Raw genomic sequence first — 22,937 nt, 5'->3', positions numbered from 1 at the left:
CTCTGTGAAGGTAGTTCATCATGACCTTAAACATGGCATTCTTTGAGTGGCTGGTCTCCCATTCATGAAGTCTCTCTACCAAGTTCGCATCGATGATGACTTGGAGCAGGCAGTTGCTGGCTTTCTTCACTGATTCAGCTTTCAGGGCTTTGTCATGTTCTCCACAAGCAGTTTGAACCTTATCTGTTGCAACAACGCACACTTCCTTGAGATGCGGATTGTTCTTGAAGAATTCTTTGATTGCCATTTCAGAGAGTGCCACATACGAGTATATGTGAGCTTGTAGCGAGCGTTTGTAATGGGTGCATTTCAGTATCTGTCTTGTAGTTGCAGATCCATAAACATCGGCTTCTGTCCAAGCATCATCTATGCCAGAGTTCTCTATGGATGCACCCAGACCTCTCAATGCAGCCATGACAACGTGCAGCTCTCCCAATCTGGGAACAATTATGCCTTTTAAGTCAGGCCGAGCATCCAGTAGCTGAACTACTTTCTCATAGAGGGCCAAGTCACAAGAAATGACAGTTGATCTTTCCCAACAGCAAGCTCCTTCAATCTGCGACATTGCTCCAGCACAGTCATTAGTGTTGACCACTCATGTGCTACCTCGGGAAGTAGAGGCAGAGCTCCGACCTGCGTCACTGAGAATGAGCGTGTTGGAAGGAGAGAGTTGTAGCCAGCCCAACATGGGAGTTTTGTAAGATTTCCATCTGTGTTTGTTCTGGAGAGAACCGACGCTAAGACCCAGCCCAGGTGTGTCAGCTGGTAGTGTTTGTCAAAACCTGTCTTATTGACTGTGAACTCCTCCAGTCCATCTCTAGAACCTCTAACCGGGTTTGGCTTGTTACATGGTATAATGTCCGTATGGTACGGAGTAACAGTCAAGTTCTTTGCTTCTGTGATCTGTAGAGGGGGTGCTATTGTCTCTCCGGCACCATCTGACTTCTGAAACACTACTACAATGGTTCCATGGGTTGTGTCCTTGCCATTAGGAGTATCCTCTTCAAAGTCGGTATTGTCAAAACCAAAGACCGGTAGTCGTCCTCGCTTGAGAATTGGTGGAACATACAATCCTTGAAACATTGCAGTGTTTTGAACCACAGCATTTGCAATCGATGTCTCAAGAAGCAAGATATGCCTGTATGAAACACAGTACCCCAGTGCATTGAGAAGGTCCACCATCTTTTTGTTCCTGGTGTCATGGTGGACAGCTAGAGCTATACCAATCACATTGGGATTTTCCCTTTGACGTTGCGGATGAAATACAGCGGATTCATTCTGTGGTTTGTACTTCGCCTGCCTCCTAGACTTGAGGCCGTACATGATGGTTTGGCTTACAGTTAATACTGATCTGTCCACAACTGATGTCCGTGCTTCTGATTGCATCGCTTCCACTGGACCAAGCATTATCCAACGTACCATTGCCCTAAGCTCGCTGCGAACGTCCTGTTCACTGCTAGAAACTAGTATATATTCATCCTGCTGATCTTTGCTTGAGAAATTCTCGATACTCTTGCGAACCAGCAAAGCTGCTTTGTATATGGCATCCATATGGTCCATGGTATCGTCATTTGTAATGCTAGCATTGACCATATCCTCCTCGCATGTCTCCAGTGAATAGAGAATAGCAGACTTCTGTCTGTTCTTTGGGAGCACTGACCTCAAATTTGGTAATGCCTGTAAGATTCTATCCTTCAGCCATTTCCTGCTGAATGTGGGCACGTGATGTACTAAGGCATCTATACCACCTAGAAGGTTAACATAAGTTGTCTCGATTTCCTCCATACATAGTTGAGTTTGCTGCTTGGTTAGGATGTCTACCAAGTTGATCAGTTCAATTAAACTCGCAACTTGTGTCATTGATGCTCTTTCCTTCCCTCCTTTGGCATCGTGATCTCTTAGGACATGGAAGACATTTTTCGTCCAGCAAGATCTGTGGTACATAACGTTTATTGCATGTGCATCACTTGGTGCTATAGCAGTGTTCAATCGAGTCATAAACACAGGGTTCTGAGCAACCTCAACAGCGTCTCTCAGAGATTTGCCCGCACTGTCACTCCGAACAACGTAAATAGGTTTACCATCGTTCCTCTGGCAAAAGAAACACAAAGCCTTGTCATAGGGTTCTGTGGAAGACCGAGTGAATGGTGTGGAGGAGCTTGATGACTCCACACATACATCGGACCTTTTCCTCCTGCGACCTGGCCCTTTGTCGATATGCGATCCTGATGAAAGTGCCTGATCATAACGAACCCTGGCCCAATGAATTTGATCCTTGTTAGTTAAGTTAGAATAGCATTTTCGGTGCCAGACAGCATTCTTCATTTGCAACAGTTCAGCTGACGTCCCCGTCTGGTCGTTTATGAATCTGTACATAATCAGCGTCCTGTAAAGTGGATCGCTCCTGTATTGTCTCTATCAAACGGCGGAATGACTCGACTTTTGGTTGCAACACCAAGGCTCCTTTCTGGGAAGAATCATCTTGGCACAGAACGCATTTTGACCAGTTCGTTGATTCTTTCACCTGGCAGGGATCCGCGCCAATCAGTGGTACCTCATCCATCCTGTCGTTGGTCCTGCAAATATAATAAAAATTCATTAGCTCAAAACAGAAAATCCATGTTTCAGATTTTTACCCTGAAAGCGTTTTTACCCCAAAACTACTGTTACCATGGCAACCAACAGTTAAAATGCAAAATTTCATTATCTTATAAAATCCATTGTTAGCTATTTAAGTGTAATCCATCGTCAGTTGGTTATCTTGTATTGTTTAAGAATTCTTTAAATTTAAATTTAGAAAAAAGTGATTTTCACCCCAAATCTGCTGTTTCCATGGCAACCAACAGATTGAAAAAATCTGAAACATCATTTTTTTATTTAAATAGATCCTAAACCTCTCAAAAATAGGTTTGCTACTCTCAAAGAAATTCCGGCGAAATTACACAAGGAACCTGACTATACACGAAAGGGGAATAGCAGGCAGGAATCACTGGAAGAAGGAGAAGGTCCAGGTGGGACAACAGGGCTGGAAGGTTCGGCAGGGTACAGCAAGGAGGTCCGCTCCAGGTCCACGCTCTGGGCTGGAAGCGAGCAGCCAGCGGCAGGTACATGTAGTCGTTTCACGCATAGGGCTTTTTGAAGCAGCTTGTCACAGAGCTCCGGGCTCCGCGCAGCTTCGTCTCTCTCTGCCTTCTTCGTCCAACTCTCTTCCAACTCATCCAACTCGTACTTTCTCACCGACTCGTACCTTCTCACCGACTCCTCAAGCAGTCCCTTGCAGTCGCTTTTATTGCTGTGTTCGAAATCAAGCCGCCAGCTCTGATGACCCGCCTACCGGTTGGCTCACCGCGGTGCTGGTTGGCCGGTCAGGGCTTGCTGACTCCACCTCCGATGACGAGCTGACTTGCCACACCCATTCTGGTGGCTCCTCCCCCTTCTTTCTCGGCCCGACCGCATGGCCAATGGCGGCTGGTGGGGAGTTAGAACACCACTCGCACCGCTTTTGAAGGGAAGTTTGGGCCTACTCTTATTTGATTAACGCAACGCAGATTCAACTACAGGGAACAGATCCTCAACTGAAACACATAATAATGAAATAACTACGAAGAGGTCCTATGGTTCGCTACGTGTTGTTCATGGACTAACTAGGGTGCGATCTTTAACAAGCCAATTGATGGAAATATTTACAGGGGTATATTTATAAGGGATACATTTACTAAAATTTACTAGTGAAGGTTCTAAAAACCGTATCACAGCACCCGTTTTTCCTCTAGGGTCGTCTCGACCCGAACTAACTTTCCTTCATGTGACACAGGTGTAATAGCCCTCTACTATTAACCTTACCCTTGAGTGCGACAGTTTTAAAACAACTATGTATGTCCCGCCTGCTACGTTGCATCCTACCTAACAGACTCACACCCACAGGATAACCGAATCACGGAATGGTTTTCAACCTACACATATACGGTGGGGAGCATTATTTACAAAACACTAATTTGTATTTACACTGCAACCCAGGACCTGTCATTGTGGGAGACAAAAGGAAAAATCTGAAAAAGAGGAAGAGCATGCACTGCACTGCACCGATACACCATACTCAAGTGTCCGGGGATGCACAATTGATATTGCAGTGCACCCCCGAGCACAAGAGCACCACAAAGCACCAAAGCACCATCAGCACCAATCAGCACCAGAAAACCACACAAAGCACCATCCAGTGCTCATTTCACACACATTTCAAATAAAAAGCAAACAAACGGTTGTCCGGTTCTTCTTGCTGCTTCTGCTCTGCTGGTCCGATGTTTCTTCCAGATGTTGTCCTTCTTGAGCTTGTGGCTTGCTGCCTATTTGCAATAATAAAAAGGCACAAAACCCATCCATTTTTATTTAGAGCCCACAGGGGCCAACTATGGGTGGTCCACCTGTAGGGCAAAAGGGGCCACCTCACAGTGGTCCGCAAGCCAACTCTTCTCTGGCCATCATGGCCGGTCCCAGAAGAGGGGCCAGGCCCCCAACACGTGGGGTCCATCAGTGTGTGGTGCTTAGCCACAGAAACGTGTGGTCCATATGGTGGTGCTAGGCCGCAAGTCGTGCGGTCCATAAGGTGGTGTATCGATTCAGGCAGCCTGTGCAGCGGCGGCTCGGGCACACTAGTGCGGCTCCTGCACGCTTTCCCCTCAGTGCCCAGAGAGCACGGTCCATAGGTGGGGAAGGAGGACAAAGCAAAGTTAACGGGGTGCAAGGGCACAAGGGTACACATCAATACAAGGCAATGCAGAGGTGAGGTGCGCATGGGAGCGAGCGGAGAAAGCTCGTCCCTATCGTACGTCACCCCCCCCCCGTCACCTAATCTACCCTTGCCCCTTGCCCCATATTTACACTCTCTACACATTTACAAATTCCGTATCTACTGTCTCGTCTTCCCCATATCTCCCCTAATTCCAAATTCATCCACAATCCCTCTAACCAAATTTGCCATCGATTCAAATTCCTCATCAATTCCTCATAAGGAGGAAGAGATGGAACAACAAGCACAATGTCACCCCCACGTCATGATGCGTCTCACCATTCCAAAACATTTGCAAAAATCACAAAACAACCATGGTGTGGAGTCATGTCATCACCTCAGGTGAGTGGCTGCAGATGCTGCGAAGGGATTTCCATCCTAACTATCCTCTAAATGATTTTAACACTTTTATTCTACCCGGGGTCTTTCCCTGCCACCCATTGGCCACTTTACTCTATGCGGTTCTAAAAACCAATTCCCACTGACCATCTGTGGCGCTCACCAATTTGGGGTCTCACTCCCCCGATTCAACTCCCTGTGCCTTCGCACAATTTCCGGGCTGGGTCGCGTGGCTCACCAGCAGGTCTACTCGCCTGCACACCTCCGCCACTGTAGTTGCCTCCGAGCTTACCTGCTCCTTAACCTAACCTATCTACCTGGGGAAGGCCCTCTGGCGCTCTCCCCACTCGGTGCCCTCTCTGGCACTGGGCTACCCGGGTCCGTCCTCCGGATCCTCGGGTCCTACCGAACAACTCTACCGGCTCCCAGAGCCCAACTGCGGCCTCACCTGGCTGACATCCTGACAGTGGTGGAGTGCCCATTTAACCATACACACACTAACAGGCCACACACCCAGCCATTTCCACGTCACTAATGCACCCATCCAAACACCATTCTACCACACGCACCACAGATGCCAATATCCAACCACAATTTACCTATACCCTATAAACTACTCTTAAACTACCCTCGCCGGGTACTCGTGAAGGGGGTCCATCTTCCCCATCCACTCCTTTCGCACCAACCCCTCCACTCCACATATTCCACACTACTCACTCCACACCATCCATGCCATCTAATCCATTCTCCATATATTCCATACCATTTATTCCCTGCAACCATTCTCCATACACCTGTGCTTCACTTACACACCTGTGCTCACAGACACCGGGTGGCTCTTGCACCTGTCTCTCCTCCAGAACCATTCATTCAATACTATGCACTCAACTCACACTTTTCACAATACGCTGCTCAATCACCTCTTTCACACACACTGCATCGTCTAAGCTGACTACCCCCCTTCTGAAACTCGTGCTTCCCAGTCGCCCCTTATACTACTGTGCTCCCTCATCGTTATAATCCACCTAATCTATTCTACGTCCCCACTACCTGTACAATGTCACTACTTAACCCTACAGTTACCTATTGTCATCTTTCTAGGTCCCTATACATTTATCCTAACCTGCCCTCGGCGGGCTTACACTGCCAAACCCCATAAGTCTATAGCCCATGTGCCCGGGGGATGTGAGGGATGGTGGATTTGCCATCCCTCCACATCGGGCATCTCCCACTATTAATTTTGCCCATCCAATTTTTTTTTTGCCAATAAAATTGCCCATATAATTTGCCAATCCAATTTGCCAATCATCAATTTCCTACCCCTACCAAATGTCCATTAAACTTGAGCCTCGGTGCGTCATTACATTCTCAAAGCGCGGCTTCGCAAAGCCGAGCAATGAATTCGGGTGGTTTGGTCGCCTGCAGGTTGGGTCCGTCTGGCACTCGGTTCAGGGGAGGAGGTTTGGTTGGGCCAAGGTTTAAAGCACCATCCCGGCATGGGGCCCTTCGCTCCCATGCGCGGTGGGCCAACCTTGCCCGGCCGGAACGCCGCAACCACAAGGGGGCGCCGTTCCGATCCCTCCTACCTTCCCTCGAACCGGGTCGGTCGCCTTGCCCGGCAAAGCACGGACTCGACCGTGCGGGGCGGGGTCCGGCCCGGATCGTGCGCGGCACTCCGAACAGGAGCCACGTGGCACCGATCCCCCCGGCTCCCGCAATACACACAGCCCGGCACGGACCGAGAGCTCGCGGCGGTTAAATGTCGGTCTAAACGCTAACCCGGTCAACGTGGACGCTTTACTCGCATGCTCACACGCATACGCGACCCCTTTCACACTCACCCATCCAGGTGTCTCAGCGCCTCTCGTCCATCCCACGCTCTTTGTCATTGCACTTTCTCTTACACACCACCCAGGTACACTCATTCCGCTCACAGACTTCGTTACACACCTGACCACCGCACACCTTGGCACACACTCGTCGTCTCGCACACCTTCTTGCGCACACTCTCCTGGTACACACTCCGTACCACTCACCACAGGTGTGCATTCCAGCACATACCCACTCACGCGCTCCGGTGTGCTCTCCCGCACCCGCGCCACCACCAACTCAGGTGTGCGTTCTCGCACACTCTCTCCGTCCATCCCAAGTGTGAATCCTCGCACCCGCTCCTCATCCATCTCACTCTCCGTGTCACACTCACCACACATACACTCCGACGTGCATTCTCGCTCGCACTCGGTATCACTCCCACACTTTGTAACACACTCACTCTTTGACGCACACTTTTTCCTCACACGCGTGCCATTTTCTCTCACACAGCACACCACGGACCTCCCACAAACGCCCGCGGTACGCTGGGATCCCAAGCACGCGAAAATTCTTTTCGTGCCAAACATTCTCCCGCCAAACCTCTTATCACCATCTACCACCTTACTCACCTTTGGGATCCTCCTCTCCACACGCACCTGTAAATCTTTATAAGGATTAGCAAGTACGGCATCAGGATGTGAATTCAGACTTTGTACATTATCCATTTCTTCCTCCGATTCCATTCCTATCTCTGCCGTCTCTTCAATCCCAATTTCAACTACAGACTTGGCATTTAATATGGAATATTTTTTTGTGAGGGTGAATTTACTTTTCAAGATGACTTAGAACCAAAAGTTCATTGGAATTATGTTGAAATTATTCTAGATTTTGTTAATGTGACCTTTAAAAGAAACAAAAACCACATTTGACATTTCGAAGCAAATAAATTGATCCTTGAAAGTGATGTAAACTGATATCGAACTCAATTCACGGACGGTACTGTGTTAAACTTCTGTACGTTTTCCAGAAGTATCTCTTTATTTTGCACATTAGCCAAAAAAAAAATTCAACAAAAACAAAAGCTAAATTATGACTGGGATTACGGACAGTAAAATTACAGTTCAGTACTTCGTGTAACCCCCACGAGCATTCAGGAGAGCACATACACGTCGAGGCATGCTGTTCACGAGATTTGCCAAGGTTTGGACAGGAATCGCTTGCCATGCAGTGACAATAGTCTGTTGCAATTCACACACAGAGGTCGGCTGCTGGTCCAAGTTGTCGATTTGATGCGTTAATTCTGCCCACAAGTTCTCTATCGGATTCATATCCGGAGACATGGCAGGCCACTACATATGCTCTACACCACGGTCAGCAAGAAAGTGTTGGATCATGCGAGCACGATGAGGCCATGCATTGTCATCTTGGAAGACAAAATTTCCTCGAAAGGCTGCACGAGCAAATGGAAGCAATGTTTCTTCCAGAATGGCCCTGTGCTTGAACTGGTTCAGGTTTCCATTCAGAACAACCAGGTCAGTTTTGCCCCCTGCATGAAAAGCAGCCCAACCGGTCACCCCACCACCTCCAGCTTGGACTCTTGGCACTATACAATCTTCGTTGTGGGCTTCATGCACTTGTCTGCGCACTCGGATGCGGCCATCTTGACGATAGACCAGAAATCTAGACTCGTCACTGAAGGTCACGTGATTCCAGTGTCCTGGCTGCCATTGACGGTGCTCTCTGGCCCACTGCAATCGGCACTGGCTGTGTTGTCTGGTCAGGCGTGGCTTTCTCAGGGGACGCCTGGCACGATAGCCTGCTTGAACCAGTCGTTGGTTGACTAGCCTTCTGGATACAGGCACATTTGTCAGTTGCTGCCACTCAGCCCTAAGCCGATTAGCTGACTTGGTACGGCCATTGCAGACTAACCGGTGCAGCTGGCGATCATCTCTCCTTGTGGTTCTGCGTGGACGTCCTGGCCTCGGTATTGGAGTAGGGACACCCCTCTGAGCATTTCGTTTCAGGATCTTTGACACCTGACCTTGAGTGATGCCATACTGCCGAGCAATAGCACGCTGTTTCATGTCAGAATTTCGTAAAGCCACCACTCCATGACAAACAGCATTGTCAAGTTGACGGACCATCTCCAGAGCAAGCGGCAATAACTTTTGTAGACGTGCAGCAGTTGTTTTCCACTAATACAGAACGCAACAACCCTTATATACCCGATTGTGAAGCCAATCGACAAATATACCTGTCCTTACATTTTGTCACGCCACCTGTGATATAATCCTGTTATTGACTTCTTGCTGTGAAAGACAATCAGTGACATGGTTCTTTCAACAAAGACATCACCGAAGGGTAGAAGAAACTCACCAGATTGATATACCGAGTTCAGAAAGTGAACCCAAGTCAAGAAAAAAAAAAAATTCCATATTAAATGCCAAGTCTGTATAACCAATTCGTTAGGTTCTTTCACTTCGACGACCGCTGGCTTTATTAAAATTTCCTCTTCTACCTCAGCGGTCGCCGGCTTCCCCATACCCCGGGTCGCGATCTCTACCCCGGTCCAGTTACCTGCGCTTTGCTCAGCCTCGCTCAATCCACGCTCCTCGAGTCGCGTTACCTCGTCGCGTACCCGTGTGCCTTTCCCGCTCAACATGTGATCCATGCTCACCCCACATCTTTGTAGGCTCTCACCCATTCTGTCCCCAAATTTACCTATTCGTTCCAATTTGCTGTCTAACTTCCCAATTTGGTCACTGGTACCCCTCGCTTCGTCCCTCATTGCTCCAATTTGGCCTCCCATTGATCCAATTTGGCCTCCCAATTTCTCACTCATTTTCTCCATTTTTGCATCCAGTTGGGTCAGGAATAATCTGAAGTCAAACCCGATTGGCACAGCGGCCCCAGCTGCCACCGCGGGCTTGGCCTCCGCGGCGCCGCCATTTTGTGCTCCTGCAACCTCGTGCGAGGCGCTGCCATCTTGTGCGCCTGCAACCCCCGCTACCGCACCCTCATTGCTCTCCTCCCCCCTGGGGTCCTGGATTGCCTCTAAACCCTCTTCTACCTCCCCTACCGGCATCCGATCGCCTTGATCATCCATGGCACGATTTTAATTTGAGTGTTAAACAACATTTAGGCTGCTCCAAATTTTGACCAAATTTTTTGACGTTCTTAAAAATTTGGTTCGGGTCCAAATCCCACTCCTCGACACCAATTGTTACGGATCTCGGTTTCGGCACTCCCCTTACCGAGGGGGGTTTAATCCCCTCGTCTTTTAAGCTGGCCATCCGAGTCCTGGAACTATCTCGCCACTTCCGGTCAGCGCTGAATAGGGTAGTAGGCCAATTATTCCTATGACCTAAGTACCAGCGCCTTCCGGTAAGCGAGGAAATGAGCCCCGCCCGAGCCGCGACTGTAATGGACACGCCGAGCGAAGTGAGCCATGACTCAGGCCGTTAACAAAAGACTAACCCGATTATAAAGAAGCGTTTGGCCAAATCGTGCCACAGGTATTCAATCAAAGGAAAAGACTAAAGCGATCGGGGAAGAATGAAACCAAAAGTAAGAAATAACAGGCATTTATTAATTATGTACAGAAAGCCAAAGGAAGAGAAACGAAAGTAATATACAGGACGAAGAAGAAGAAGATACACAGGGCAAGCCTTAAAACAGTCTTAATTATCAACGCCCAGACAGAACAAACACAGACTTACACGAAAGGGGAATAGCAGGCAGGAATCACTGGAAGAAGGAGAAGGTCCAGGTGGGACAACAGGGCTGGAAGGTTCGGCAGGGTACAGCAAGGAGTTCCGCTCCAGGTCCATGCTCCGGGCTGGAAGCGAGCAGCCAGCGGCAGGTACACGTAGTCGTTTCACGCGGTAGGGCTTTTTGAAGCAGCTTGTCACAGAGCTCCGCGCAGCTTCTTCTCTCTCTGCCTTCTTCGTCCAACTCTCTTCCAACTCATCCAACTCGTACCTTCTCACCAACTCGTACCTTCTCACCGACTCCTCAAGCAGTCCCTTGCAGTCGCTTTTATTGCTTTGTTCGAAATCAAGCTGCCAGCTCTGATGACCCGCCTACCGGTTGGCTCACCGCGGTGCTGGTTGGCCGGTCAGGGCTTGCTGACTCCACCTCCGATGACAAGGTGACTTGACACACCCATTCTGGTGGCTCCTCCCCCTTCTTTCTCGGCCCGACCGCATGGCCAATGGCGGCTGGTGGGGAGTTAGAACTCCACTCGCACCGCTTTTGAAGGGAAGTTTGGGCCTACTCTTATTTGATTAATGCAATGCAGATTCAACTACTGGGAACAGATCCTTAACTGAAACACATAATAATGAAATAACTACGAAGAGGTCCTATGGTTCGCTACGTGTTGTTCATGGACTAACTACGGTGCGATCTTTAACAAGCCAATTGATGGGAATATGTACAGGGGGATATTTATAAGGGTTACATTTACTACAATTTACTAGTGAAGGTTCTAAAAACCGTAACAATATATATATATATATATATATATATATATATATATATATATATATATATATATATATATATATATATATATATATATATATATATATGTATCTATGCAGCATCTATGCAGTGTCTGTCTTATCTGTGCAGTGTCTGTCTTGTGTTGTCTTGTCTTGTGTTATCACTGAACTACTCCCTCAAACCTTTGTGAAATCGTACGAATCCAACTTGACCCACGGCGGGAGTATGCACTATACTGAGTGGCTTTCTAGTTACATATGCATTGACAGATACATTATTTAGATTTTCAAACTTTGGTATAACTCTAATCTTCATTGGAAATTTTATTCTCACTATTATTCATCTCATCCTCATATTTTTTGTAGTTGCTCACTCTTTGTGGATTATTTTTAACATTATGAAGATGTGTTAAAACACTCCATAGAAAACACTTGTTATCTTTATTATCTATATTGATAACAGCATTTTGCTTTTTGATAAAATCAGGAAGTTCTACATATAATGAAGCTTTTAATGGTACTGACTTTAATATATGTAAATCTATATATATCCGATTGACTTTATGTTAAAACCACTTCTCTCCTGTGCATCACTTAATTAATAGCGGATGAGCTCTTGAAAAATATTAGAGTTTATGAAATCCTCAACACATGTTATAAGGTATGGTGTTGTTCTCATACAGTCACGTGAAAAAGTAAGTACACGCCATGTAAAGTTTTGACTTTTTCATCATATTTCAACATACAGCTATTTGATGTTCATTTCAACAATATTGATAGATAAAGGTGATATAATACAACAAATATCATGAAACATTTACATTTTGTAGTCCATTGTAAAATTTAAATAAACATAAATGCAAATTTCGCATGTGGAAAAAGTAAGTACACCCTTGGCTCCAATAGGTGGTATTGCCCCCTTTGGCAGAAACAACCTCAAGTAGGCGTTTCTTATAACTGTCTACCAGTCTCTGACATCGACTGGGAGAAATTTTTGCCCACTCCTCCATGCAGAATTCTTTCAGATGTGCGATGTTTGAGGGGTTTCTTGCATGCATAGCTCGTTCCAAATACCCCCACAACATCTCGATGGGATTTAGATCCGGGCTTTGACTTGGCCATTCCAGAACCCTCCATTTCTTTCTTTTCAGCCATTCCTTGGTGGATTTACTGGTATGTTTAGGGTCATTGTCATGTTGCAAGGTCCACTTTCGGTTGAGCTTCAACTTTCCGACAGATGGCCTCACATTATCCTCAAGCACCCTCTGGTACAATGAAGAATTCATAGTGGATTCTATGATGGTGAGCTGCCCAGGCCCTGATGCAGCAAAGCTGCCCCAAACCATAATATTTCCACCACCCTGCTTTACAGTTGGTATCCGGTTCTTGTGGTCAAATGCTGTCTTTGGTTTTCGCCAAACATGTCTTGTGGTACTGTGGCCAAATATCTCTACCTTTGACTCATCTGCCCAGAGCACATTGTTCCAGAAGTGCTGGTCTTTGCCTAGGTGTTCATTGGCAAACTTTAGTCTTGCCCTGATGTTCTTTCTGGACAGCAAAGGTTTCCTCCTGGCACACCTCCCATGTAGATCAAATTTTTGCAGCCTCTTTCTAATGGTAGACTCGTGCACTTTGACATCAACAGTGGCAAGAGCTACCTGTAGGTCCCGTGATGACATTCTGGGGGTTCTTAGAGATTTATTTCAGCATCTTGCGGTCTGCTCTCGGGCTGAACTTGCTTGGGTGGCCTGGCCTGAACAAGTTGGTAGTTGTTTGGAATCTTCTCCACTTGTAGATGATCTTCTTGACAGTCGAATGATTGATTTCAAATTGTTTGGAGATCTTTTAAAATCCCTTCCCAGAATCGTAGGCATCTATAACCTTCGTTCTGAAGGCCTCAGAGAGCTCTTTTGATCTTGGCATGGTGACGCCGCACACTTCAACAACAAAGAGCAAATCAAACTAAATGTCTGAGGTTTAAATAAGACAGGTTCCTCCAAGATTGGATCCTCAACCAAGATCCTCACCACTTACAAGGCTTTCATCCGCAGCTCAATGGAATACTGTTCTCCCCTATGGGCTGGTGCTCCTGCCTCACACCTGGCTCGGCTTCACGCTGTTGAATCCAAAGCTTTCAAAATCATTGGAATCTCCCGCGATGAAGCTATCTCTGAGGGCCTTTCACTCACTCACCGCAGGCAGGTAGGTGGTCTTTCTGTCTTCTACCGACTCCTCTCCGGCCTTGCTCCCCCAGCTCTCTCTGTGCTCTGTCCCCCAAATATTCCTACAGGTCGCACAAGATCTGCCAGCAACCCTCTGATGGTTAAACTGCCGAAATCTCGGCTCTCTGCTCACCTTCACTCTTTCATTCCTCTTTTCTCCCGCCTGTGGAACAAACTCCCACACTCCCTTCAATCCCTCTCCTCCCTCCAGGTCTTTAAAACAGCTGTTCACCACCATCTCTTATCTTCCCCCATCCATAACCTTGATCTTTTCTACCCCCACTAATTCACCCCAGATCCACCTTGTTTGAAATTCCAACTTATTTCCTGGAAATCCTGGCAGTGTCCATATGTTTATACCTCTCCCACCCCCCCCCTTCACATGCCTCCCCCCCTTCACATGCCTCCCCCCCTTCACATGCCTCCCCCCCAAAGCCCTCTCGCTCCCACAGATCTCTCGATGTCTCCATGTCTCTCGGTCCCTGCTCTCAAATGTTGTGTTTGTGTCCTTCCCCCTCTCTCCCCATCTTGTCTACCGCTCCCGATGTTATTTGTTTTATGTGTCTGTTTGTCTTTCTGTGTGATTAATGTTCGCTCTTTCACGAGCCTCGATCTTGTATACAAAAAAAGAAAAAAAGAAAAAGAAAAAAAAGATCCTCTCTAACGATGTTCTAATCATTTGCACCTGAGCTGGTGCACCTGATTCTAATTTTAGGTATTTTGAAGTAGTGATAAATGTAGGGGTGTACTTACTTTTTCCACATGTGAAATTTGCATTTATGTTTATTTAAATTATACAATGGACGACAAAATGTAAATGTTTCATGATATTTGTTATATTATATCACCTTTATCTATCATTATTGTTGAAATGAAGATCAAATAGCTGTATGTTGAAATATATTGAAAAAGTCAAAACTTTACATGGGCTGTACTTACTTTTTCACATGACTGTATATACCGTATCAGTAAAATCATATTTTGAGAATTTTTAATATGCACCAATATACACTTTGATTTTCTTATTTTTATTTCGGGATTTCTTCACCTCATTTACAATCACCTCCTCTGAGTGTCAAGTGCATCAGCCATCTACTTTTGCTCTTCTGTAAATTTTATAAGTTTAACAGTAATATCATCTCCAAAACATTTACCAACCTTTGTTATTGTTAGTTTATGAGTCTCTACAATTTCCCCGTTAATTCCAACACTCTTTTCAATGATTGGATTTCTACTCGCAAAACTAAATGATTTTGCAAGTTTATCACTACTTGTAATTTTACCATCAAGACCAATTAATTTACGAGTAATATTTGATCTTCTCTCCTCCTCTATTTTAGCATTCTCAATATGTTTATTTGAACATATATGTCTGTTATACGTCTTTGGTTCTTTATAGTCGTTATTGCAAATATCGCAGAAAGATTTACTCTCCATTTATTCGCAATTGAAGTTCATACAACACATAAAATATACCCTGAAAATGGCTACTATTTACTAATATATCTTTGCTTAAACTAAAAACATAATCTAGAAATCATCCTCATCTTCATATGGGTTATAATCACTATCATATTGTAACGGTTTTGAGAAGTGTAACGAATTTGAGAAGTGTAACGGTTTTTGAGAAGTGTAACAATTTTGGAGGAAGTGTAACGAATGTGAAAAGTATGGTTTTGTTATGTGTAACACCCTGGTAATGTAAATAATGGTCGCAGCCGTCTTCCTAGTTAATTCCATGAAACTTACACGCAGGCCACGATATATCTTTTTAAATAGTGTATTCCCTTATTCCATGTAGGCTAAATATGTGTTTCCCACTAGATTGACTCTGCATTGTATCAAACGAAATAAGCGTAGGCCCTTCCAATTTCCCCAATCATCTCCGCTCTCCAAAGTTCCTTTCAAAAGCGGTGCGAGTGGTGTTCAATCCCGCAAGCCGCCATTGCCCATGTGCTAATCTCGGAGAAGAAAGGCGTGTCTCCACCTCGTCATAGAGGGGAGGAGTGAGCCAACCCCACTTGGCCAACCAGCACCGCGGTTAGCGACCCGGTAGGCGTGCCCTCGCAGCCGGCGGCTTGATTCCGCCCGAAGTAATAAAAGGGACTGGAAGGGACTGCTTCGGCAGATGAGAGATGAGCAAAGAGGTGACATACGAGAAGAGCTGTGAGCTGAGCTGTGAGCGGTGAGATGCGAGACGCTCCAAGCCAAAGAGGAGTGGTACTCGGAGAGGAAACCAGCTTTGGAGAGACGCACTGAGAGGAGGGAGACGGCTCCACCAGAAGGAGAGGAGCAGGTGTGACCGAGCCAGCGCGTGACATCTACAGCATCGGCAGCGGATACGCGACGGAGGGTTTTCCCGCCAAAAACGCGAGGAATTGAGAGCTGCTGCCTCCGACCCTGCCTCCCTCTCCAGCAATCCACTTCAAGCCCTACCTGCCTGCAATATCCCCCGTGTAAGTGTGAACGTCGTCTGTCCTACTCGTTGTCCTGGGGTTAAGTAAATTGAATAGGATAAGCTAACGATGCACTGTGTGACTGCTTCTTCCATCCATTGCTGTAAATAATTTTGGTCGCTCTTTCTTTTTGCTTGTGTGTGTATAATAAATCTGTTCTTCCTCCGTACTCTGTCTTCTTCTCTTTTTCCTTCTCTTTCGGTCGCTTTAGAGGTTTCCCGATTGAATATCTGTGGTGCGATCTGGTCAACGTCGGGTGGAATCGGGCCAATTGGGGATCCTGTTAGGTCGCGGTTGGACCATCCGCTCGGCCCATCATAACATCTAAAACCGTGTCTGTAACAATTGGTAGTCAGGAGTTGGGATTCGAACCTGGGACTAAATTTATTTAGCCCAAATTTTGGACACCAATTGTACTATTGGCCGTAACAATTGGTGTCTGGGAGTGGGATTCGAGGCCCGAACCAAATTTTTAAGAGGTGTATAAAAAAAAATTTTTTTGGTCAAAATTACAAGCTGCCGAAATTTTGTTTAATAAAACCCGAATTTTGAGATCGCGCCATGGACAATCAAGGCGATCGGATGTCGGTGGGAGAGATAGACGGGGTGGAATCGACCCAGGACCTTGGGGAAATGTATGTGGAGGAAAGGGAGGAGGAGAAAAATGGCAATGTGGTTGAGGGGGTATCAGGCGCACAAAATGGCGCTCTTGCGCACGAGGTTGGGGCAGCTGCGGCCGCACCCTTGGTACTACCAACGGTGGCCCAAATGCAAGCCTTCATGGCCCAATTCATGGTGGAAATGCAGAGAGAAAACGACATTATGGAACGAATGGAAAACAGAATGAGGGCTGATAATGAGCGAATAATAAACGGAATGAGGGCCGATAGGGAGGAAAGGGAGCAGAGGGACAGAGACCGCAAGTTGGGCGAAAGGGTCCCAGGGGTGCACGAGGAAGTAACGCGGGTCGAAAAGCGCCGGTTGAACGAAGTTGAGAAAAGCACGGGTACAATGACGGGGGCAGAAATCGCGACACGGGGTTTGGAAAAGCCGGCGACCGCTGAGGTAGAGGACGGTGTTTTATTAAAGCCAACGGTCATCGAGGTTAATAAAGAAAAAGCACTGCTGGGAATTAAAATTGAAGAGATGACGGAGGTAGCCCGGGAATTGCAGGGAGAAATGGATTATGTACAAAGTCCCTGCTCACATCACGATGCTGTGCTTAACCCGAATGGAAGTTTGCAGGTTCGCGTGGAGAAAAGGATCCCCCAGGTGAGTCGTGCTGTATATTGTGCGGGTAGATTTTGCAGGAGGATGTTTAGCGACAAAAGAATTTTCGCGCGCTTGGGATCGAGGAAGCATCCGGGCATTGGTGAAGGGTCCCGTGTGAGTGGAAATGGCACGCGTGGGAGGAAAAAGTGTGCGTCGGCGAGTGGGTGTGTTATAAAGTGTGGGAGTGAAACCGAGTGCGAGCGAGAATGCACGTCGGTGTGTACGGGGTGTGACACAGGGAGTGAGAGCAATACGGAGTGTACGTGCGAGGGTGAGTGTGACACGGAGAGTAAGGTGGTGGTGGAACGTGTGCGAGAAAGCACACCTGAATTGGTGGTAGCGCGGGTGTGGGAGAGCCCATGTGAGCGCGTTAGTGGGTGGATGCAAGAGTGCACGCCCATGGTGAGTGTTATGGAGGACGTAACGGAGGAGAGGTGTGGACCAAAGTGTGCGCAAGAGTGTGCGCGAGAGGTGTGGTGTGTAACAGGGAGAGCGTTGGTGGAATGTACGGACGGCGTTGGAACGCCGGGTTTTGTGAGGGTGAAAGGGGTAGCGTATGCTTGTAAGCATGCAAGTGAAGCATCGACGGTAACCGGGTTAGCGGTTAGGGCGACGGATAGCCGATGCGAGCACTCGGTGCGAGGGGTGCTTTGTTGGGTGCGAGGCCCGGCGCGGGTCGATGCTGCGTCGCTTCTCTTCGAAGCGTCGTTGCCGATTCGGGCTTGGCCCTGCCCCGCACGGTCGAGTCCGGGCTTTGTCGGGCGAGGCGACCGGTCCGGTTCAAGGGCGAGTGGGAGGAAGCGGAACGGTGCCCCCTCGTGGGGACGGGGTTCCAACCGGGGGAGATTGAGCCATCGGGCCCGGGACCGCAAGGTGCCGCGCCGAGATGGTGCGTGGAATCTCGGCCCAACCAAACCACCTCCGTTGAACCGAAAGCCGGACGGATTCAACCTGCAGGCGACCAAACCACCCGAATTCATTGCTCGGCTTTACGAACCGAGTTTAATGATGTCACGACGCACCGAGGCTAGGATATAGCGGACTGTGATGATGATGGTGGTGATTTGATACGAAATTTATAATAGTGGGTAGAATTGGCAGTAAATGGAAAATTTTTGAATTGGTTGGGATTTGGACGAGCGAAATTGATAGTAGGACCTCCCCGATGTGGTGGGATGGCAAATCCACCATCCCTCACGGGGGGGCAAATGCGCTATAGTTTATGGGGTTGATGGCAGTGAAAACTAGCCCGGGTGGGTTAGGATATATCGTGTGTAGGGATCTAGCGAAGATGACATTAGGTAACGTTAAGTTTAGTTAGTGACTGATACCTGTAGTGGGGACGCAGGTAGTTTAGTGTGGATTATAATGACGAGGGAGCGCAATAGTTTAAAGGGACGACTGGGAAGCGCAAGTTTCAGAGGGGAGTAGTTAGCTGAGATGATGCCGTGTGTTTGAAGAATTGAACAGGTGTGATTGCACAGGTGTGCAACTGAACAGGTGTGTGGAGCAGTGTATGAGTGAGTGATGATGATGGGTATTGTGATGACCAAATGGTCCAGGAAGAAAGGAGGGTGCAGGTGGCACCAGGTGTGAGGGCACAGGTGTGCAACGACAGGTGAATGGAGGACAGGTGTATGGAATAAATGGTATGGAGTATTGGAATGGATGGTCGTGGAGTGAGTATGGTGGAAATTGTGGAGTGGAGTGGATGGTGCGGAGGTGTGAATGGGGGAAGAGTGGACCCCCATCACGGATACCCGGGGCGGGTAGTGTAAGTGTTAGGTAGAGGGTACAGGTAAATTGTGGTTGGATATTGGCATCTGTGGTGCGGGTGAAAGAATCGTCTTTGGATGGGTGCATTAGTGTTGTGGAAATGGCTGGGCGTGTAGCCTGTTAGTGTGTGTAGTTGGTTGGGCGCTCCACCACTGTGAGGATGTCGGCCAGGTGAGGCCGCAGGTGGGCTCTGGGAGCCGGTAGTAGTTGTTGTGGATGGGGCCCGAGGATCCGGAGGACGGACCCGGGTAGCCCAGTGCCAGAGGGCACCAAGGGGTGACAGAGCCAGGAGAGGGCCTTCCCCAGTTAGTTAGGTTAGGGTGAGGAGCTAGGTAAGCTCGGGTGGCAACTGCAGTGGTGGAGGTGTGCAGGTGGGTAGACCTGCTGGGAGAGCTACACGTCGCAGCCCAGAAATTGTGCGAGGGCACCGGGAGATGAATCGGGGGGAGTGAGACCCCAAATTGAGAAGCACCACAGTTTGGTCAATGGGAATTGGTTTTTAGAACCCATAGTGTAAGTGGCCAATGGATTGGCAGGGAAAGACCCCGGGTAGTGTAAAGTGTGTTAAAGTCATTTAGAAAATAGTTAGGATGAAGGATCTCCTCGCACCATCTGCATCCACTCACCTGAGGTGACAGGTACTCCACACCATGCCATGTTTTGATTATTTTTTATGATGCAAATGTTTGGATTGTGAGACGCATCATGACGTGGGTGTGACATTGTGCTTTGATGTTCCATCTCTGCCTCCTTATGAAGATTGATGATGAATTTGGTGATGGCAAATTTTGAAGTAGAGGGATTGTGGCGACGAATTTGGTATAGGAGAAATATGGGGAAGACGTGAAAGTAGTGACGAATTTGTAAATGGGTAGATTTTGTAAATATGGGGTAAGGGCAAGGGTAGTGTAGGTGACAGGGGGGTGACGTACGGTAGGGACGAGCTTTCTCACTTCGCCCTCCGTATGCATTTCGCCTTGCATTGCCTTATTGATGTGTACCCTTGTGACCTTACCCCTCGCTCAATTGTCTCTTTTGTCTCCCACATGACCTGTGCGCCATTGGGTGCCGAGGGGAGCGTGCGTGAGGTGGCCATTGTGCGCACGAGATTCCCAGAACCAGCATGCATTGCGTTGATGTACCACTTTATGGACCGCTGTTCTGCGGCCAAGTACCACTTGATGGACCCCAGGTTCTGGGGCAGGGCACCTCTGTTGGAGACTGGCCATAGTGGCCAGGGAATCTTGCTTGCGGACCTCGGTAAGGTGGCACCTATGCCAAACAGGTAGACCACCCTTAGTTGGCCCCTGAGGCCCTAAATAAAAACGAACACAAGTTGTGCTTTTTATTATTTCCAAGTAGGCCGCATGAAGCCAGAAGACGTCGGGAAGAACATCGGCCCAGCAGAGAAAGAGAAGACCACCACCAGTTGTTTTGTTACGTTTATTATGAACCATGGTGACTGTGCACCGAGTGGTGCTTTTGGTGCGTTGTGGTGCTTTTGGTGCTTTGTGGTGCTTTTGGTGCTTTGTGGTGCTTTTGGGTGCTTTGGTGGTATTGGTACTGGTGCATCGATGCAATGCGTGCTGTCTCCTCCCTCCCAACAGGAATTTCTTTTTCTTGTTCCCTAAAAAGAAAAAAAAAAGAAAAAAAAAACACAGGTCCTGGGTTGCGTGTAAATAAGAAATCACGTCATTGTAAATAATGCTCCCCACCGTAAATGTATAGTTGAGAACAATCCCGTAATTCGGTTAGCTGTGGGCTTGAGTCTGTTAGACAGGGTGCAATGCAATAGGGGGACATACTTATTTGTGTTTTAAGATTGTCACACTCAGGGTCAAGTTAATTGTAGAGGGAATTACACCTACATGTCACACTAAGTTAAAGTTTTGTAGGCCCGAGAACGGACCTGAAGAAAGGAGGGTGCAGTGTAACGAATTTGAGAAGTGTAACGAATTTGAGAAGTGTAACGGGTTTTGAGAAGTGTAACAATTTTGGAGGAAGTGTAACGAATGTGAAAAGTATGGTTTTGTTATGTGTAACACCCTGGTAATGTAAATAATGGTCGCAGCTGTCCTCCTAGTTAATTCCATGAAACTTACACGCAGGCCACGATATATCTTTTTAAATAGTGTATTTCCTTATTCCATGTAGGCTAAATATGTGTTTCCCACTAGATTGACTCTGCATTGTATCAAACGAAATAAGCGTAGGCCCTTCCAATTTCCCCAATCATCTCCGCTCTCCAAAGTTCCTTTCAAAAGCGGTGCGAGTGGTGTTCAATCCCGCAAGCCGCCATTGCCCATGTGCTAATCTCGGAGAAGAAAGGCGTGTCTCCACCTCGTCATAGAGGGGAGGAGTGAGCCAACCCCACTTGGCCAACCAGCACCGCGGTTAGCGACCCGGTAGGCGTGCCCTCGCAGCCGGCGGCTTGATTCCGCCCGAAGTAATAAAAGGGACTGGAAGGGACTGCTTCGGCAGATGAGAGATGAGCGAAGAGGTGACATACGAGAAGAGCTGTGAGCTGAGCTGTGAGCGGTGAGATGCGAGACGCTCCAAGCCAAAGAGGAGAGGTACTCGGAGAGGAAACCAGCTTTGGAGAGACGCACTGAGAGGAGGGAGACGGCTCCACCAGAAGGAGAGGAGCAGGTGTGACCGAGCCAGCGCGTGACGTCTACAGCATCGGCAGCGGATACGCGACGGAGGGTTTTCCCGCCAAAAACGCGAGGAATTGAGAGCTGCTGCCTCCGACCCTGCCTCCCTCTCCAGCAATCCACCTCAAGCCCTACCTGCCTGCAATATCCCCCATGTAAGTGTGAACGTCGTCTGTCCTACTCGTTGTCCTGGGGTTAAGTAAATTGAATAGGATAAGCTAACGATGCACTGTGTGACTGCTTCTTCCATCCATTGCTGTAAATAATTTTGGTCGCTCTTTCTTTTTGCTTGTGTGTGTATAATAAATCTGTTCTTCCTCCGTACTCTGTCTTCTTCTCTTTTTCCTTCTCTTTCGGTCGCTTTAGTGGTTTCCCGATTGAATATCTGTGGTGCGATCTGGTCAACGTCGGGTGGAATCGGGCCAATTGGGGATCCTGTTAGGTCGCGGTTGGACCATCCGCTCGGCCCATCATAACATCTAAACCGCGATCTGTAACAATATGTACCTTTTGATCTTGCATATTCAAGCAGTGAATCAAATGATTTAACACCTTTAAAATTCATCTTGGTTATTTGTCTTTTCGTTTGTTTATGTTTAACATAATCACTATGAATTTTAAAATCACGCTCACATAGATAACAATAAGTTGGTTCTGGTTCAGACATATGTTTCTTTGTTAACGTATGTGTTAAAGATGTCTAATAGTTGGTTCAAGCGGATGTGAAAAACCTGTTTGCTTTTAAAGATGCTCCTTACTCCCAACTTTTTAGATTATGATAATTTAATAATTTTCACAAAGTCAAGTTTTCAACCCGAGTAGCAACTACTATCACAAGGTTTTAATGCGACTTTACAAAAAGAAGATATAATCGGTTTATTTAAACTTCAAAACAAACTAAATGATTATAACATTGAAGATATAATACAGCTATTTTGTGATACAAAAAAGAAATCAAAACCGAAACCAAAACCCATAACTTGTATTAACAGTGATAATACGGATGATATACCTTCACTCCAAGATTTAGATAAATCAAAAAAGAACCTCGTCATCTTTAATGATCGTGTTAATGAGAGAAACCAAACGGTTATGGATAGCTACTATACAAGGGG

Source organism: Myxine glutinosa, chromosome 14 (assembly GCF_964187855.1).
Source record: "Myxine glutinosa chromosome 14, kmMyxGlut1.1, whole genome shotgun sequence".
Lineage (NCBI taxonomy): Eukaryota > Metazoa > Chordata > Myxini > Myxiniformes > Myxinidae > Myxine > Myxine glutinosa.
Note: the sequence above shows the minus strand (reverse complement) of the source record.